A 20,486-nucleotide genomic window follows, 5' to 3' on the forward strand; every position below is an offset into this window, starting at 1 on the left:
AGAAGAAGCAGCAAAATATAACTGAAATTATGTCTCAAAAATGACATTTAAAACCTAAGATGTTTTTTCTTTGTTCTTGCTGTTATTCTTACCCTGCACATAAAATAATAACTGTTAAAAAGATAAAAGACACTAACACTGGATTCAAATGGGAAACTAAATGCACACAGAAACAGTGTTGTGCTCTGTGTAGCATCATACCTTATAAATTTCTTCAGTAATCCATAAATTCCAAGGATGTGAATAGTAGAAAATGGGTTGAAAACTCTTCAAAACCAAATTTTACATAATCTCAGGATTTAAAAAAATCCTTTTGATTCATTTTTTTAAATGTTAAAGGAATCAAATTATATCATCTGTTAGGTCCCTTGAAAAGATTCTTATCTCCAGTTTTGGCTGCATATCAGAAAAACTTCTAGAGACATAAAAAAAAAAATATATATATATATATATACAGATACTTAGGTCTCCAGAAAAGTTGAAATTCTACTGATGAGATATGGGCATATTTCTAATTATTACTTTTATGTATATTATTTATATATATATATATCAGAAAAATCAATATTCATCTGCCCTAAAGAAGTTATTTAAGCAACTTGGTCACTCAAAATTGTCAGTTTATTTTTATAAAAATCAACCTTTATGGGTACTTTAGATTTATTTCCCTGCTACCAGGAAGTTGCTTGTCATCAAATATGTCCAATAGGATTCTAGCAATTATCCAAACATTTATTGGCAAATAGTCCAAAGAACAGTTTATACTCTATATACTCAGGAACATACCATCTATTTACCAGTTAAGAATTCTGCAAGAGGTTCATTGAAATAGAAAGCAACTGTATATTAACAGCATAATTTAAAAAGCCTTATAGTTAAAAGTGTTATAAAATCTTTCATTTTGCATTCTATGGAAGGATATAAGAATGAAAAGAGGACTGGGCATAGAATGGAACTCAAGATGTTAATATGCTGACCTACCAAACTCTAGAAAAGACATCACAAGAATGTAATTATACCTATAAAATACACATTATGATGAATACCAGTTATTTAAATGAAAAAATCAGCCTTTATGCTAAAATTCTGGGCAGCATTGCTCTTGTGGCATTTAGGTCTGCTATTTGGCTTCAGTATTGGGATCTCTTTAATGTTAATAACACCCCTGTTGTGTATATTAATGAGTTGTATACATCAATCACTTATTGTAGGGCATAAATTAAAACCAATGTACACAGACTTCCACCACTGGCCATTGATAAGTCAACAAAAAAAAAAATGAATCCTCTCAATATAGACTACTATAAAACAAGGGAGAAAAGGAAATAGTGGTTTTCAAGCAATAGTCAAAGGGCAATGAAGAAACTGGATCACTGTGAAAAAGTGAAACAAACAAGATGAGCCTGACAATGACCCTCTAATTATGCATAGAGGTAAGCTTGTGACTTATTAGAGGAAGTGAAAGTAATAATAAGCCTGAAAATCTTGAATAATTAATGAAATAAAAGATTAAGCATGTTGGGGCCAATTCAACTGCTTGCTGGAGCAAAATCTAGCAATCTTTAATAGAGGAGAGCAAATTAGAGACAATAAATATAATATTCATAATGTCTAGCATGCAATAAAATTACCAGACATTCCAAGAAGCAGAAATATGTGACCTGTAAAGAGGCAAAAAGTCAATCAGTACAAACTAATCCAGAAGTGAAAGATGTTCTAGAATTATCAGACCAGAACCTTAAAATAGGAATTCTAAAACATCCAGTTATTTGAAGGAAAGCCTAAATATATTAACAACAGAAAATCAAGAAACAAAAGAGAACCACATGAAATTTCAAGATAGTAAAAATTAGATACAAGAAATTTAAATTTCACTGGATAGGATTAGCAGGAGTTTATGCAATATATTAGCAAATATTATAAAAATGAATCTATAACAATATAATTTTTCCATATTAAAGCATTGAGAGTAAAGCAAATCACTACCTTTAGAACAATTTCAAGCTGTCTGATATTATGTATAACTGGTTTCTCAAAAGGAAGGAGGTCCAGAAAAATATTTGAATAAAGAAGTCACAAAGGTTGTATAAGATTTTTTTAGTATAGTTAATATGCAATGTTACTTTAATTTCAGATGTACAACTTAGTGATTTGACAAGTGTATACATTATGCTCTGTTGTTCACCGTGAGTAGCTACCCTCTGTCCCATGATACACTACAGTATCATTGACTCTATTGCTTATGCTCAGCTTTTTCTTGCCCTGACTTACCCATTCCATAGTTGGAGGCCTATATCTCCCTTTCCTCTCTCCCCTTTACTCATTTTACCCAACCCTCCAATGCCCTCTGCTCTGGCAACATCATTTTGTTCTCTGTATTTAAAGTTCTTTTTTTTTTTTTTTTAAATCTTTATTTATGATAGTCACACAGAGAGAGAGAGAGGCAGAGACACAGGCAGAGGGAGAAGCAGGCTCCATGCACCGGGAGCCCTACGTGGGATTTGATCCTGGGTCTCCAGGATCGCGCCCTGGGCCAAAGGCAGGCGCCAAACCACTGCGCCACCCAGGGATCCCTGTATTTAAAGTTCTAATTCTGCTTCATGTTCATTTTTTTAAAGATTTCATTTATGAGTAGAAACAAATCATCTTTGCTTTTCTTGGTCTTTTTTCACTGGGCATAACACCCTCTAGGTCCACCCATATTGTCTCAAATGGCACAAAAGCATCCTTTTTAATGGGTATGTAATATTCTACTGCGTGTGTGTCTATTTTCTTTATCCATTTGGGTTTTTTTAATCCATTTGTTTATTGATGGATACTTAGGTTGTTTTCATGTCTTTGCTATTGTAAATAGTCCTGCAATAAATACAGGGGTGCAGGTGTCTTTTCAAGTTACTGTTTTTGTTTTCCCTGGGTAAATACCCAATAGTGGAATTAGTGGATCATATGGTTTTTCTAAATTTAACTTTTGAGGAACATCCATACTGTTTTCCACAGTGGCCATACCAGTTTACATTTCTGCCAACACTGCACAGGCTTCCCTTTACTCCTCATCCTCTCCAAAGCTTATTTGTTTTTTTCTATTTTAGCCATTCTAATAGGAGCGAGGTGATGGCTCACTATGGTTTTGATTTGTATTTCCCTCTTGAGTGATGTTGACTATCTTTTCATGTATCTCTTGGACATCTGTATGATTCTTTAAAAAAAGAAAGGGTTCTTTTGAATCCTCTGCCCATTTTTAAAATGCATTGTTTGTTTCTGGGTTGTTGAGTTGCAGAAGTTGTTTACTTTGGATATTAACCCCTTATATATAATTTGTAAATACCTTCTCCCATTCAGTAGATTGTCTTTTTGTTTTGTTGACAGTTTCCTTCATTGTGCAAAAACCTTTTTTATTTTCGTGTAATCTCCATAGTTTATTTTTGCTTTCGTTTCCCTTGCCTGAGGACACACAAGAAAAGTCTTGTGATGGCTGACATCAGAGAACTTACTGTTTGTGTTCTCTTCTAGAATTTTTATGGTTTTCAGTCTCAAATTTTTGTAATCCATTTTGAGGTTTGTATGTGTGTGTGTAGTACTAGAAAGTAGTCTAGTTTGATTATTTTACACATAGCTGTACAGTTTTACCAACATCATTTATTGAAAAGACCATCTTTATTATATATCTTGCCCCATTTGTCATAGATTAATTGATCATATAAATAGGAGTTTCTTTCTGGGTCTCTTTTCCATTGATCTAGGTGTTTATTTTTGTGCCAGTACCATACTGTTTTAATTACTACAGTTTTGCACTATATCTTGGAATCTGGAATTGTGACTACCTCCAAGTTTATTTCTCAGGATTACTTTGGTTATTCAGGGTCAGTTGTGGTTCAATACAAATTATGGTATTATTTGCTCTAGTTTTTGTGAAAAACACAGTTTGTATTTTGTTAGAGATTGAATTAAATCTGGAGGTTGCTTTGGGTAACATGGAAATTTTTAAGAATACTCGTCCAGTCAATGAGGATGAAATATCTTTCCATTGGTTTATGTCACCTCTAGTTTCTTTCATCAATGTTTATGGTTTTCAATATATAGGTCTTTCAGTTCCTTGGCCAAGTTTATTCCTAGGTATTTTATTCCTTTTGGTGCAATTGTAAATGGTATTATTTTTAAAATTTCTCTTTCTATGATGTTGTCATTAGTATATAGAAATGCTACTGATTTCTGGGTATTGATTTTGTATCCTGCCACTTTACTAAATTTTTTATTACTATTTTTTGGTGGCATATTTAGGATTTTCTCTGTATAGCATCCTATCATCTGCACATAGTGACAGTTTAATTTCTTCCTTACCAATATGGATGCCACTTATTTCTTTTTCTTGTCTGATTGCTGTGTCTAGGACTTCAAGTAAAACGTTGAATAAAAATGGTGAGAGTGGGCATCTTTGTCTTGTTCTTGACCTAAGAGGAAAAGTACTATTTTTCCCCTTATGAGGGTGATGTTACTTGTGAGGTTTTTGTATGTGGCCTTTATTATGTTGAGGCATAATCCTTCTAACCCCATTTTGTTAAGAGCTTTTATCATGGATGAATATTAAATCTTGTGAAATGCTTTTTCTGCATCTACTGGGATGATCATACAATTTTTATCTTTCATTTTGTTGATGTCATGTATGATGATTGATTTGTGAATATTGACCTGTCTGTGCATCCCAGGCATAAGTCCCATTAGGTGGGAAAGATTTTCTTAATGTATTGTTGTATGCAGTTGGCTACTATTTTGTTGAGGATTTTTACATCTACATTCATAAGGAATATTGGTCTGTAGGTTTTTCCTTTTTTGGGGACGTCTTTATCTGATTTTGGTATCAGGGTAATATTGGCCTCATAGATTATATCTGGGAGCTTTTGCTCCTCTTGTATTTTTTGGAATAGTTTGAGAGAATAGGCATTAACTCTTTAAGTTTCTGGTAGAACTTGTGAATCCATCTGGTCGTGAATTGTTTGTTTGTTTTACCAATTTACTTTTGTTACTTATACTTGGTATGTTCAAATTTTCTATTTTTTCCTGGCTAAGCTTTAGAGATTGTATACTTCTCGGAATTGATCCATTTCTTCCAGATTGAATAGTTTGTTGGAAAACAATTTTCCATAGAATTCTCAAAATCCTCTGTATTTCTGTTGTGTCAGTTAATTATCTCGCTCATTTTGATTGTATTTCTTTCAATTTTTTTAATCTTTTTTTCTTATTGAGTCTGGCTAAGGGTTTATCAATTTTGTTTATTGTTACAAAGAATCTTCTTTTTATTTCATTTATTTTTCCTTTTTTTTTGTTTTTTTGTTTTGTTTTGTTTTGTTTTTACACCATTTATTTCTACTCTGATTTTTATTATGTTCTTTCTTCTACCTTGGGCTTTGTTTCTTCTTTTTTCTAGTTCCTTTAAGGGTAAGGTTAGATTGCTTGCTTACTGGCTTTTCTTGTTTCCTGAAGTAGGCCTCTAAGGGTTTTTACTGCCCTCTTAGTACTGTTTTCACTGTGTTCCAGTAATTTTAGACTGTTGTGATTTAATTTTCATTTGTCTCTGTATTTTTTTATTTCTTCTTTGATTGCTCCATTGCCCCATGTTTTAGCCCTGTTCTTCAGTCTCTACATGTTTGTGTTTTTTCCATGTGATTTCGAGTTTCATACCATTGTGGTCAGAACAGATGCATGGTATGATTTCAGTTAAAGTTATTGAGGTTTGTTTTATAGCTTCATATGTGGTATGTTATGGAGATTGTTCCATCTACACTTGAATATGTGTTCTCTTGTTTTTGGACATATATATCTGTTAAGTCCATCTAGCCCAATGTGTCATTCAAAATCTTGGGTTACTTACTGACTTTCTATCTGAATGATCTATCTCTTGATGTAAGTGGAGTGTTAAAGCTCCCTAATACTATTGTATTACCATCAGTTTCTCTCTTTATGTCCACGGATATTTGTTTTATGTATTTAGGTGCTCTAGTGTTAGGTAGACCTTTACAATCTTTACATCCACTTGTCAGCTTTATCCTTTATCTTTATGTAATGACTTCCTTTATCTCTTGTTATAATCTTTATTTTAAAGTCTGTTTTGTCTGATAAAAGTATTGCTGCCCTAGCCTTTTTTTTTTTTTTCCGTCCTCCTTCCATTTGCATGGTGAATGTTTTTCCATTCCTCCATTTATATATAGTCTGTGTGATTTTTTAGGTCTGAGGTGAGTCTCTTGTGGGCAGCATATAGATGGGTCTTGTTTTGTTTTGTTTTGTTTTAAACATCCTGTCACTTTGTCTTTTCATTGAAGCTTTTAGGCCGTTTAAATTTAAAGTAATTGTTGATAGGTATGTAGTTCAATTTTTAAAATTTGTTTTCTGGTTTTTATTTTCTTTATCTCTTTCTTTGTAATTGAGGAGTATCTGTAGTGTTTTATTTGACTTTCTTTCACTTAATATTTTTGTATATCTTAGTTTTGGGGTTTGTGGTTACCATGAGTTTCACTTATACCATTCTCTGTTAAAAAAAAAAGTCTGTATTAATTTAATGATCAATTAAGTTCAAACACATTCTAAAAAAATAAAAATCTTTTTTTTCTTCCCTTTTATTCCCCTATCCACATTTTAGGTATATGTTGTCATATTTTACCTTTTTAAAAAAGATTTTATTAATTTATTCATGAGAGAGGCAGAGACATAGGCAGAGGGAGAAGCAGGGCTCCACACAAGGAACCTGATAAGGGACTCGATCCCAGATCCTGGGATCACGTCCTGAGCCGAAAGCAGACGCTCAACTGCTGAGCCACACAGATGTCCCATATTTTACAGTTTTTATTTACATTTTTTCTTATTTCTAATTATGGCCATTTCTTTTCCACTTAAAGATGTTCCTTTGACATTTCTTGTAAGGCTAGTTTAGTGGGTATAAACTCCTTTATCTCTTGTTTGTCTGGGAAACTCTGTATCTTCTTCAAATCTAAGTGATAACTTCTCAGGTAGCATATTCTTGGTTATAGGTTTTTATTTTTCTTGGAGCACTTTGCTTATATGATGCTACTTTCTACTGATGTAAAGTTTCTGCTGAAAATTCAGCTAGTAATTTTAAAGATTTTCCCTTTTGATAACTTTTTGTTTCTCTTTTTCTACTTTTAAGATTCTCTATCTTAAAACTTTGACCTTTTAATTACTCTACACCATAGTGTAGACCTGGTTGGGTTCATCTTGTTTGGAATTCTCTGTACACCTTTAACTTGGATATCTGTTTCCATCCCTCGATGAGGGACATTTTCCATTATTTCTTCAAATAAGTTTCCTATACCTTTCTCTTTCTTCCCTTATATTGAGAATGTTTGTTGACTCAATGTTGTCCAAGAGATCTATGCTCATTTTTTAAAGTGCTTTTCTCTTTTTGCTGTTGAGCTTGTGTGCTTTTCATTACCCTTTCTTACAGATTACTGGTATTTTTTTTTTTTCTGTATCTTTTAACCTACTGTGATTCCCTTGTTTTTATTTGAGTCATTGTATTATTCAACTCTGGTTCTCTTTACTAACTTTTTAATTGAAAGTCTCACTATATTCTTTGATTCTTTTCCCCAGCCTAGTGAATACCTTTTCGAACATTAATTTAAATTATTTGTTAGACATATTGCTTATCTCTGTATCACTTAGTTCTTTTTCTGAGTTTTTTTTTTTTTTTTCTTTTGGAGAATATTCCTATGCCTGCCCATTTTGCTTGATGTTCTGTGCATTAGGTGAAATAGCTATTTCTAAAGTTGAAGAAGTGGTCTTGTGTATGGTGTCCCCACATTGACTAGCTGGCAGGCTGGAGCTGTGGATATATATCCCAATTTCTCTTGTAAACTATGGCTTTTTACAGAAAGAATAAAGAAAAAGATAAAACAAAAAATAAAAAAAAATAGAAAAACATTTAAAAAGAAAAACAAAACAAAACAAAAACAAAAACAAGAGATGCTTGGGTGGCTCAATGGTTGAGCATCTGCCTGTGGCCCAGGGCGTGATCCTGGAGTCCTAGGATGGAGTCCCACATTGGGCTCCCCCTGCAGGGAGCCTGCTTCTCTCTCTGCCTGTGTCCCTGTCTCTCTCTCTCTCTGTGTCTCTCATGAATAAGTAAATAAAATCTTAAAAAAAAAAAAAAAAAAAGAAAGAAAGAAAGGGAAAAAAAGGAGAAAATAAAAACAAGACATCTTAAAAAGTAAAAATAAAACACACAAAAGAAACAAATACAACAAGAAAACCAATATACATACAAAAACCATGGCTTCTTTTCTGTGTTCTAGCACTATGGGGCAATTGGTTTGTAACTGTGGCTTGGACCTGCTAAGGTCACAAGTTCATGATGAGCAAGACTGCTCCAGTCTGGGCTTTTAAGGTGGCAGGGGAGACAAACTTCTCTTTTTTTTTTTTCACTTTTAAACTGAGACAGTAATCATAGCGTCTGAATCTGGTCATTATGGCATCTATATCCTGATCAGTCTGGCCTTTTAAGGTGGAGAGGAAGAGAATGCTCTTGTAGTTCATTGGCCCTTTTAAGCTGCAATCTCTTTTTTATACTTCAGTGTTCCTAGTGTTGGTGTGAGCTTGTGAACCCTATATTCCAAGTAACAAGCTCACTGAGAGGATCAGACCCACCGATGATGGCATCTGGACTGTGCCGTCTAGGTTTTTAAGTGGGCATGGAGGCTTAAACTGTGTCACTCCCCACCCAGTCCCTCTGACCTGGAGAGCTTTCCCATAGCAACTCTGCAGAATACTAGTTTTATGTTTTGCATATGCTAGTTGCTCTTTTAAACTGTAGCTTTTTTTTTTTCTTTGCTCCTGGAAAGATCGATAGGTTCCTGTTCCCTTAATACTAACCCTCCCCATTACCATTTGCATTGTTGGGAGTGGAGGCTCCCTTTGTTATGGTATCTCTTTTATCTTGCTGTTGTCTTACCATTCTCTTTATATTTAGTTATTCAGTAGCTATTCAGTCACCCTTCACTTCCTCAGGAGGAATTGTTGTATTTGGGCAATTTGGTTTGTTGCATGGAGTTGATGAGTTCAGAATCTACCCAGCTCCCATTACGAGCCTGAACCAGAATTCTTTTCCATAACTTTGATTAAAATTTAAAACATTATTACTAAACACAAATTTAGGAATATCCTAGAGCCTATACAAAGGAAAAAAGAAAACCAAGCTAAGATCCACTATAATAAAACTAGTGTAAACATGTAACAAAGAGAAAATCTTATTAGTGCAACAGTCAGTAACACACACATGCAAAATAACTGATTTCTCTGAAACTATGCAAACACAAAGACAATAACATTTTTAAAATGTGAAGGTCTTGTGGGTACAGAAAAGGTCCATTCAATTAGAATTTCATACCTAGAAAAAATATGTTCAAGGTGAATGTGAACTAAAAATACTTAATCAGAGCTGCAGATGGAAATTGGGATACATGAACAGAACAAGGCTGATGGGAACATAAATATGTAGTAAATATCAGTTATATTTTTCAATTTAATTTCATTAAAGCCTAATTGCTGTTAAAAACAAAAATATTAATGATATGTTGTGAGATTTCTAATGTGTAGTAGTGAAAGCAAATCAAGACAATATTCTAAACAAAGTGAACTAAATAGGATACTATTGTAAGTTTCTAATATTATGTGTTGATGTAATAGGAATTTCATAAGTTAAAAATGCATTTTAAAACTGACTATAAAAATGAGTGATAATTAAAAGGACTAGAACAAAGAACAGATAGAAAGTGTACAGCACTACAATAGCCTTAAATCCTATCAAATCCATAATTGTATTAATTACAAATGATCCGAGTAATCATTAATACCTCAAGTGGGAAACTGAGATTGTCATATTCCATGAAAAGGAAGGCAGGAGTACTGGTTGCCTTCATAAACAAAAATAATAATAGTGCATAGATATGGTAGAAAGATATAAATGCATATACCCTGAAAACATCCAGCATAAGAAATCTTCAACAACTATAATATCATACAAACTAGGTTTTTTTTTTTTTTAGATGCTATTTATTAATTTATTTATTTGACAGAGGGCACAAACAAGGGGAACAACAGGCAGAGGGAGAGGGACAAACAGGCTGCCTGCAAAGGAAGGAACCTGATGGGGACTTGATCTCAGCCCTGGGATCATGACTTGAGCCAAAGGCAGACACTTAACTGACTGTGTCACCCAGGCACCCACAAACTAGGTTTCAGAATAAGGAAGGTTACAAGGAAAAGTTTATGACAAATGGACTTGATTCATCAAGAAAACAACTAATTGAAATATTTGAGTCCACTAAAAAGCTTTATAACACATGACAAAATTTGACAGTAATAAAAGTCAATGACTCTTAGTCATTGTATAATACAAAATCAATATGGGTAAGGAAAACTTGAACATTAATAACCAACTTAAACTATTTGACATTTGTAGATCGATGCTCCCAGTAATAACAGGATACACATCTTTTCAAAAACATATGATTGAAAATACTTTATTTCTATGATAATTTCTATTTGTCCATGAACCATGTAGGTTTGTTATGCAATATACAAAGTTTTGTGGATTTTTCAGATTTCTGTGTTATTTAATTTCATAATGATCTAAAAATATATTCTGTATAATTGAGATTTGTATCACCACACAGTATATTGTCTATGGGGTGCCTGGAACCTGCAATGGGCAGGGATTTAATAGGAAAGGTCACAAGGGAGCTTTCTTAGGATTACTAAAATGCTCTACAGCTTGATTATATTTGTGGTTACACAAATGTATACAGAAAATCAAGCTAATCAGAGTATAATAATATTGTATTGTATAAATTACACCTCAATAATTAAGACAATATGCATACATTTTCTACCATCAATTTAAATTAATTTTTTTAAATATTTTATTTATTCATGAGACACAGAGAGAAGCAGAGACACAGGCAGAGGGAGAAGCAGGCTCCGTGCAGGGAGCCTAACGTGGGACTCGATCCCAGGTCTCCAAGATCAGGCCCTGGGCTGAAGGTAGCGCTAAACCGCTGAGCCGCCCAAGCTCCTGATTTAAAGTATTATAAAAGAGTTTGTACAATATAATGTCTATGAGGCCAATAACATTGCTAAACTTGCCTCTAAACATGAAGTAGTAGTGAATGCATTTATGTTTGTGTAAAGAAGTGTACTTTCATAAGTAATCAAGGAAATGAAAATAAGGACTATAGAAAATTACTATATTATACTTGAATTGTAAAAATAAAAAGTTAGATAATTTCATGTGTTGAGGAATCAGAGCAGCAGACAAATTGTTTTGGGGGGGTTAAACTGCAATTGTTTCTTTGAAAATACAGTCTGGTGGATGCAGTTGGTTAAACGTTTGACTCTTGGTTTCAGCTCAGGTCATGATCTCTTTGTCATGGGATTGAGCCTTGGGCTCTGTTCTCAGTGTGGTGTCTGCTTGAGATTCTCTCTCCCTCTGTCCCTCCCTGCTTGTGCAAATGCTCTCTCCCACTCTCTCTCTTAATCTCTTTCATAAATAATATATTTAAAAGAAAATAAAAGAATCTGGCATGATCTTATGTGGATGAATGTAAATCAACTGGATGTCTCCATAATCAAACCTTCAGATATATGTATCCCAGGGACATTTGCAAAGACATGCATAGAAATATCACTTGTAATTGCAAAACAGTGGAATTGAAATCAGTCCTAGAATCTATTCAGTAGAGAATTGATAGTTACACAAAAAGATAACAATTCAAGATTGGAAATAAACTACAACTGAATTGACATAATGAATGAAATTTGGTGGCAAGATGTGGATTACAAATGTTACAAAATTGTGAATACAATTGTAGTAGTACTTCTACAAATCTGTATAGCAGAAACTTATATTTTTAAAAGCCAAGCCCAAGTTGTAAACATTAATGCATACCCAGGGCTGAAAATTACTGTCTAAAATTAATAGATGATGTTAAAAAATCTGTAATTCTTTGCCATCATATTTTCCTCAGAAATTTAAATTTGAATTAGAAAACATTTTCTCTTGCAGTTTAGAAAGTTATTGGTATTACTATAAAAGAAAAGATTTGTGCAAAATGTGTATCAAAGAACAAGGAAAGAGAATAGCAATCAATTTTACCTTGGCAGAACAGAAAAGCAATCTCTATTAAGAAACTAGAAACAGATGAATATTTTCCAAAGATATAAATACGGCGCTCAAAACCATATTCCATCAAAATCTTTTTAGATACAAAGGCACTCACCCATCACATTCTCTTCAGGTATTTAAACTGAATTTTCTCGGTGTAATGACACCAGGTGGGCCTAGAAGGTAGTAGGAAAAAGTAGTCCAGGAAAGGATTAGTCCCTGATGGGCAGGAAATGACAGAGATTGAATTCTACTTATACTTGAAAGCAAAAATGCTAAAATTCAATGACTTATAAATAATTGTGTACCATTTAGTAAAATAAAAATCTAATATTAAGAATGGCTGACTCATGAATGATCGACCACGAAAGACTCATCACATGCCCTTTTGTTAGTAATTGTTCACATTATTGTAGTGCCCAGTAGCACTCTAATGGTGTCGTGAGTTCCTGAAAGAGTTACTGAAGTTTCCCATATCTAGTTTAGTATCATATCTATCTAAATCATATTTGGCAAGAAAACATACTATAGTAGATTGTCCATTTAGTTCCATAAAAATAACTGTAGGACAAAATGAGTAAAGAATATTATCATTTCACACCCATAATGTGCCTCTCTTGATCATTCCTAGCCTCTAACATGCTTAGAATATAGCTTTAAGCTTTGCTAAAACAATTTTTAAAATCCTCAATAACTAATGACATTAAGTGTGCATTTGTGTCAAACACAGAAAAACTCATTTTATTTCCTTTGAAATATTGTATTAGCAATACTGAATTACGGTAATTATCCTGGACAGTCGTCTTAAGATTTTCTCATAACTAAACATGCAAACAAACCAAGGATGACAGACTTTATCCACTTGCAAACAGGTTATTTTTTCTGATATATAAAACATTTCTAACTCAATATAATCCCTCCAGAATGGAGCAATTACTACTGCTATTACCATCAGAAGCACTATTGAAGCTCCTTATGAGGAAACTAAATATACCAACTTAAGAGTACTTAGCCACATGATTCCTCAGATTGACTATTCATACGCCAATTGCCAAGGAAGGAATTGTAAAGCCAAATGGTGAATTTCAGTCATAAGTTAAAAGCAGGAGACAACCTATTATTCAATAAGCTACAGGGCATTGCAAATGTATTCCTTTATGGAGACCCTTACGTGTTCTGATAGGTAATTCCTCATTAATTCTTTCATCCATACTGAATGAAATACTGAGGTATAGCCAATAGCATAGAATAGTTAAACTTTTTTTGGCATATTTTCCTTGGTATCAAAGACAATTGGGAGGTAAGTTTTAAGGAAAAGTTGGACCAAATGTAATCAACCAAAGGCAAAGAAAAATTCCATAAGCCTAAGTAGTATTTTAACAAAGACCCCAAAGACAGTGTTTGCTTATGAGCTCAAATGTATGTTGTAAAATATTGATGTACAATGACCCTTGACCATCATAATTTCTCCTTTATTTAAAATGAATATTGTTTTCCTTTGTAATTTATGACCTTTCAGCAGTTAATTAGCAGTAATTTAGGATCAATTATGTAACAGAAAAAATAAGAATAGTTCTCAGCTTTCTAAGGCATCATATAATTTTCTATTCTATAAATTTAAGTGACCTCAACAAAAGGTCTTTGCACCTGTACCCATCTTGTTGGTCCAAACTGCAGGCATATGCAATCAGTACTCTTTTTCAGTATATAATTTTTCTAAGCATTGGGGCTATTGTAGCTGCCATCTGTTTTGGCTCTCTCTCTTTTTTTTTTTTTTTTTTCCTTTGGCATCGAACCATGATTTAGTGTACAAGGGAGTCATGGACTTATTAATACCCTAGGCAATGCTATAGCATTTCACTGTCACTGTGGAAATATACACAAATTCTATTTCAACAACATTCATCGGGTACCACAGTGGTAATAAATGTTATCTTTTTCTTGTATTCGACACTCCTCTTTTATTATTTCTCACCAGAGGAATTCAAGTTTTAATAGTAAATTTTCTCTAAGAAATTGCCAGATATTTAAACCTTTTAGAACTATATCAAAGAAGGGATTAAAAATATAATTCCTTTTCAAAAGGCTTTATAAAGTGTGACTGTATTAATTTTTAAAATGCAAATAAAATAAAAATAAAATAAAATAAAATAAAATAAAATAAAATAGAATAAATAAAATAAAATAAAAGCCACTAGATGGGAGTACCTGGATGGTTCAGTCGGTTAAACATCTGAGTCTTGATTTTGGCTAAGGTCGTGATATCCGGATCAGGAAGTCAAGCCCTGCATCACGCTCTGTGCTCAGCAGGGATGCTGCCTGAGATCCTCTCTTTCCGCCCATCCCCTGGCTCATGCGCATGTGTGCAGACCCTCTCAAAAAATTAAACTTAAAATGCCACTAGAAATTAGATTACTTGGATCCATTTGATTCTACATACATTTATTTAAATCTTAGAAAATTACTTTTGTCACAATAAAAAATTAAAGTTACTGTAGTAGTTTCTTGAAGTGACTGTAATAACTTATCAAAACCTGAGTGGTTTAAAACAACAGAAAGGTATTCCCTGCAGTCCTGGTGGCCAGAAGTCAGAAATCAAAGTGTCATCAGGGCTACACTGCTTCTCAGAGTTTGAGGGGAGATTGCATTCCAGCCATTTTCAGCTTTTAGTCACTGTCCTATTCATTGGCTTGTAGCTATATCAGTCCAGTCTCGATCTCTGTCTTCACATGACTTTCTCCTTTTCTGTGTCTTTTCCTTGTGTCTCAGTGTTCTCTTAAGTCTCAAAGCAGTGTTTTAAAAGAACTTAAGCCTGATTTAGGAAGACTTTATCTCAAGAGTCTTAATTAAATTATATCTGTATAGTCCTTTTTTGCAAATAAGGTAATCTTAACAGATTTTAGGCATTAGGATATTGACATATATTTGGAGGGCCATCATTCAACCTAATAACAAAGTATCTGCCAAAACTTAATTGCTGGGGGATCCCTGAGTGGCTCAGTGGTTTATCGCCTGCCTTCGGCCCAGGGTGTGGTCCTGGAGTCCTGGGATCAAATCCCACATCAGGATCCCTACATGGAGCCTGCTTCTCCCTCTGCCTGTGTCTCTGCCCCTCCCTCTCTCTCTCTCTTCTTCTCTCTCTCTCTCTCTCTCTCTCATGAATTAAACAAAATCCTCAAAACAAAACTTAATCGCACCTGATGAACCCTAGGAGTCTAGTTGATGAATAAATAACAATAAAGAGAAAAAGAAGAAAAGGCCATCCTTTATATTGCGCCAACACTCTCTAGGGGCTATCCTCATTCCTCTTTACCCCCAAGTCATTTCTCATAGTCAAATCTTTAACTTCTGATGGACAAACCACACCATTGGCCACTGTCCAGAAGGGTGACGTATCCTTATTTCACACAATTTCTTAACTTTACACAAAGGATATGATCAAGCATTGCTACTTGATACTCTGCCGACTGGTGGGATTTCTCCCTAATCCTGAGTTTTGTAGAGCTACACTTGAATAGAACTACAGTCCCAATGGTGCAAATTTTCAGTTTATACCAATACATCAAGGTCATTTATCCATGAACCATGTGCAAGCCTTTCTCTATTCTATTAGTTAGTCATAGGGAAACTCCCATGAGGCTATAGCCATAGTTGAGGGAGAAATGTCTATTGATCCCTTGCTTAGAGGTCAATTTTGAGGAATAGTAGTAGTTAAAAGCGTTGCCAAGTTTGTGCATAATTATGAAGACATTTGTGTTAGATTATGAGGAGACAGGAATGTCATTTTTAAAAACAGGAAATATGTCACTTAATGACACAAAATGTTAACATTTTGGCCACATTCTTTTGCTTTTATGCCCTTTAAATAGTGCAAAATATGTAAGAGAAGGAATCATATGAACAATTTATTATTAAAAAGATCTGATCCAGAGTCAGATGGTGGATTATTTGATTTTGTTTATCTTTTGGGAATCCAACTCTAGGGGGAACCTGGATAACTCAGTCATGTTAGCAGCATAATCTTGGTTTCAGCTCAGATCATGATCTCAGGGTTATGAGATCAAACCCTTCATTGGGCTTCATGCAGGGCCTGCAGCCTATTTAAGGTTCTCCCTCTCCTTCTCCCTCTCCTCTTCAACCCTATAAAAAATAACAGTTTTCATCAACGTTTTCTATTGGGCTTTAGTCTCTATTTCATTTGTTTCTGCTTTTTTTTTTCTTTTATTTTTGCTTTAATCTTATTTCCTTCCTTCTAACTTTGGGCACTCTTCTTTTTCTAGCTCTTTCAGGTTTAAGGTTAAGTTGTTTTTGTTTTTGTTTTTTAAGAGTTTTCTAATTTCTTGAGTTAGGCATGTTTTTGCTCTAAACTTCTCTCTTAGGATTGCTTCTGGTATGTCCCAAATATTTTGAATTATATTGTCATTTGTCCATGTATATTTTTATTTCCTTTTTGATTTCTTGGTTGTCCCATTCATTATTTAGTAGCATGTTGTTTAGCCTCTATGTATTTGTGTTTTTTTTTTTCAGATTTTTATTTCTTCTACATGATTTCTGGTTTCATACCTTTGTGGTTGGAAAATCTTGTTGAATTTATTGAAACTTGTTTTGTGTCCTAACATGATCTGTACCGGAACATATACCATATGCACTTGAAATAAATTCTGTTCTGCCGTTTTGGGATGGAGTTTTCTGCCCATATCAATTAGATACATCTGGCCTAAAGTATCTTCCAAAGCCACTGTTTCTTTGTTGATTTTCTGTCTGGATTATCTATCCATTGATGGAACTGGGGTATTAAAGCCCTCTACTATTGAAATACTATCAATTTATCCTTTTTTTATTAATTCTTTATGTATTTAGATTCTCCTATGTTGGGTGCAAAAATATTTACAATTGTTACATCCTCCTGTTGGATTGTTCCCTTTATCATTATGTAGTGCTGTGTGTGCGTGTGAGTGTGTGTGTTGTTACAGTTGTTGTTTTTTTGTTTTTTTTTTTTAATCCCTTTTGTCTGATGGAAGTATCACTACCCTGGCTTTTTGCTTTTCTCTCTCTCTCTCTCTGCCTTATATTTGCATGGTATATGTCTTTGGACACCTTAAATTTGAGTTTGTATAGGTCTCTAGGTCTGAAGGGATTCCTTGTAGCATTGAACTAGGTCTTTTTTTTTAAATCCAGTCATTCACTCCATGTGTCTTGATTAGAGCATTTAGTCCATTTATATTTAACATAATTATTGATAGGTATGTATGTATTGCCATTTTTTTAACTTGTTTTCTACTTTCTTTTTTTTTTTTTAGTTCTTTCTATTCTTTTGTTCTCATATTCTCTTTTGTGAATTGATGGATTTCTTTAGTGTTAAGCTTGGATTCTTTTCAGTTTATGTTTTGTGTAGTACAGGTTTTTGATTTGTGGTTATCATTAGGTTCATGTATAACATCACTGTGTATAGCAGTCTATATTAGGTTGATGGTTGCTTAAGTCCAAAGACCTTCCAAAAGCACTAAATTTTTATTCCATTCTCCACATTTTGTTTGTATGACATCATATTTTACACCTTTTTATTTTGTATATCTCTTGATTGATTTTTGTAGGTATAATTGATTGTACAACTTCTGTGTTTTAACCTCCATACCGGTTTTCTAAGTGATTTGTTGACTACCTTTATCATATGTTTTCATTTACTTGTGATTTTTTTCCATATGCTTGCATTTACCTGTGATTTTTTTCCACACACACACACACACACATGCACACACTTCTAGTTATGGCTTTTTTTTTTATTCAAACAATTCTTTTTAACATTTCTTATATGGCTGACTTACCAATCATGAATTCCTTTAACTTGTCTGGGAAACTCTCTCTCTCCTTTTATTGTGAATGATAGCCTTGCCAGGTAAGATATTCTTGATTGTAGGTTTTTTCCTTTCAGCAATTTGAATGTATCATACCACTCCCTTCTGGCCTTGAATATTTATGCTTAAAAGTAAGCTGTAATAATCTTATGGGGTTTTCCTAACTATTTGTTTTTCTCTTGCTGCTATTAAAATTCTATTATTACTTTTTGCCATTTTAATTATTATTGTTTTGATGTGGTACTGGTACTCAGTGGCTTAATTTTGTTAGGGGCTCTTGGTGATTCCTGGACCTGGTTGTTTGTTTCCTTCCCTAGAATAGGGAAGTTTTCAGCCATAATTTCTTTAGATAACTCATAGGCCTTTCTCTCTTATTCTTCTTAGGTCCCCAGAATGTAAGTGTTAGGATGCTTGATGATGTCACTGAATTCTCTCATCCTATTCTCATTTTCAAGTATTCTTTTTTTTCTTAACCTTGGCAGCTTTCCATTACCCTGTCTTTCCTATCATTAATCTCTTCTACGCACTCTAATTTGCTGTTGGTTCCTCTAGTGTATTTTTAAATTTCAGTTATTAAATTCTTCATGTCTGATTGTTTTTAAATATTTTCTCTTTGTTAAAGTTCATCCACTCTTTTCTGAAGTCCAATGAGTATCTTTATGCCATTAATTTTAATTCTTTATCAGGCATATTGCTTATCTCCATTTCATTTAGTTCTTCTGTAATTCGTCTAGTTCCTTTATCTGGGTCATATTCCTCTGTCTCCTTATTTTCTCTACCTCCCTGTTTGTTTCTACAAATTAGGGAAATCAGCCACAATTCCTGGTCTTGAAAGTAGTGCCCTTGTATAAAAGAGCTCTGGTGGTTCCCTGGAATATACTGCTCCTTAGTCACTGAAACCAAGTGCTCCAGGTGGGTCTCCTGTATGCACTGAAGGCACCCTACTATTTTTGTTGAGCCAAGTTTGCCTTTAGCCCATTCTTCTCTTCTGACTTGTTTTGCCTTTTATGGGTACACTGGGCCATGTTTCATCCCTGCATTGTAGAGTGGCTTATCTTTGGCAGGCTTGTATGTTGATGGGGTCAGCAGTCAGACCAGATGTCTGCAGTTAATCTCTCTGCCACAGTTGCATGTGTACCAAATGGTGGGCCTATCTCCCTGCACAGTCAGCTGTAAGGTTATTTGCTGGCACTGTAGGCATGCTTACATGTGGGGGGTATCATCCCCACCCCAGAGCAGGAATCATTTTGGAGTAGCATTGGTTCCTTCCTGGGCGGCTTGCAGGGGGTAGGGAGGAAGGAGCCACTTTAGGAATATGCCTACTGAGGCTGCAAGATTGGATGGAGCCAGTCAAAAGAGGCTCATGAGGGTGGGGCAAGTAGTGCTAACAAATTAAGTGGAGGGTGTTAGTGCTGGTTTCTGCAAGTCAGTGGCTTCGTAGGCTGGAAGAAGGAAAGAGATATGGTACCCATCAGCACTTTGTTCTTGGAAAATTCTTCTGAAGATCCCTGCCTCTCTAGCATATGTTCTGAGATTAGTATAAATAAATAAACAAACAAATAAATTATTCTGGTATACTCCTGGTGCTTTTCAAACAGCTGCTTCTGTGCTATGTCTCAGGTTATTTATTTTGCTGGCTCTTTAAGGGTTGGGACTTAGTTTCCTATCTCCATAGGGCTCCTGTTGAGTTTGGCCTGCTGATTTTTAAGGTATATAGAGTCAAGTCAAAGTCATGAAAATTTTAAAAGCTCCCAAAGTTAAGTCCCACAGATTTTCAAAGTCAGATCATCTTCTCAGCACTAGTCCTCAGAACCTGGAGTACCTAGTGGAGATCTGATCCTCTTGTGTCTCCAGGCTTGTGATCTCTCTCCCATTTGTGATTAGTCTTGCTAGGAATTTAGTTCCCAATCATGTTCTCTTCCCCTCGTGTCCTTTTGATGTAGCCTCCTCTACAATTAACTATAGATGGTCTGTCCTTCCAGTCTTCAGGACATTTTCAGAGTTAGTTGCACATATGTAACTGTTATCTTGGTATATCTGTGGGATGAGTTGAGCTCAGGATCTTCCTACTCTGCCATCTTTCTACATCTGCCTCTCTCTTTTTAGATAAGAATATGGAGTCCCAAGAAGGTAAATTAATTTAAAATACCCTTAAATTTTACATCTAGTCAGACTTAAGTGAAAGTTGGTAGTTACTATAAGCATCCAGTTGGTACAAATTATAAATTAATATATAGACTTAAAAGACAATTATGGAAGAACTAACATCAAATAAAATTTTCTTTAGGCTTATTTACATTTAAGCCCAAACGTACAAAAGGAGAAGTACATGATAATATTGAAGTCACTAGTGAGTAATTTGTGAAGGAAAGATTCAAATATACAGCATGGAACCGAAATATTGAGAGGAGAAAAAACAGAAGAAATGTGGACACCAGGATAATTAGATATGAAAGGAATGGTAG

This window comes from Canis lupus, chromosome 3 (genome assembly GCF_011100685.1).
Source record: "Canis lupus familiaris isolate Mischka breed German Shepherd chromosome 3, alternate assembly UU_Cfam_GSD_1.0, whole genome shotgun sequence".
Lineage (NCBI taxonomy): Eukaryota > Metazoa > Chordata > Mammalia > Carnivora > Canidae > Canis > Canis lupus.